Below are 1099 nucleotides of genomic sequence, written 5' to 3' on the forward strand. Positions count from 1 at the left end.
GGAGAAGGAGGAGGAAAAGGAAAGGAAGGGGAACAGAGGGAGGAAGAGGAGGCTGCAGACCGGTAAACACCAGCCTTGCCCCCCAAGCCCGCCAGGGGGTGCTACCCGGGGAGTGAGCGCCTGCCTGCCGGGCAGCCAAAGGACTTCAAGCGGCTCTGCCCAACTGCGGCTCGGCGGCGATGGGAAATAGCAGCGAGGAGCGGGGGCGGGGAAGGCGTGACAGACACAAGGGAAAATCAACAGCACAGGAGCACAGCTCTGGAAGGAAAGAAGACACCCACAAGAGCCGGGGCTCCGGGCTTATCCGGAGTTGTTCCTGTGGGGGACGTGTGGGGATCAGGGCAACCGCGTCCAGCTCGGACCAGCCCCCACGGAAGCCAAAACCTATTCCCAAAGCATGCGCTGGTCTGACTCCTGAGAACGGGTCGCCTCCATTTTAGCCCCGCAGAACCTGAGACCGGGGTCAGGGGAGGAGGGAGTATGCCTGGGATCACAAGCCGCGCACGGCGTGCAGAGCCGGACATGAACCCAGGGCCCGACGCTCCCCACGACTGTGAGAGGGAAGCCAAGCCAGAAGATGCGGAGCACGCCCTGGAGGCGCGAGGTCTGGCTTCCATCCCGGCTCTGCCGCTAACCGTGGGCTGATCGCCTGTCTTCCCTTGGCTTCAGTTTACCCATCTGTACATTGGGATAATCGGTCTTGCTCTGCGAGGTTCAGGGGGGCGGAGTTCGCGCACGCTCTGCACAGCCTCGAGGGGCGAGGTGCTCGGCGTGTATATGGATGCTGGCTCCCGCGATCTGAGGTCCACCCGGCCTCTACCTAGGAGTCCCCCATCTCGCCGCTCGCGCGACCCCTGCGCGGACGAGGGGAGCAGCGGCGCCTCCGCCGGGTGCGTTCCCCTGGCCAGCAGGGGACGGGACGGCGGCGGAGCGGAGGGGAAGGGAGTCCGGGCCACAGCGGCCCCGGCCCGCCTGACCCTCGAGGGGGTCGCTGTTGCTTCGCAGATCCCTCCCTCGCTCGCTGCCTGTGTCCCTCCCTGCCGCTCCCGCCGCGTCCGCCTTTTGTTCGCGGAGCCGCGCGCCCCCGAGCCGAGGCGGC

Source organism: Lipotes vexillifer, unplaced genomic scaffold (genome assembly GCF_000442215.2).
Source record: "Lipotes vexillifer unplaced genomic scaffold, Lipotes_vexillifer_v1.1 scaffold397, whole genome shotgun sequence".
NCBI lineage: Eukaryota > Metazoa > Chordata > Mammalia > Artiodactyla > Lipotidae > Lipotes > Lipotes vexillifer.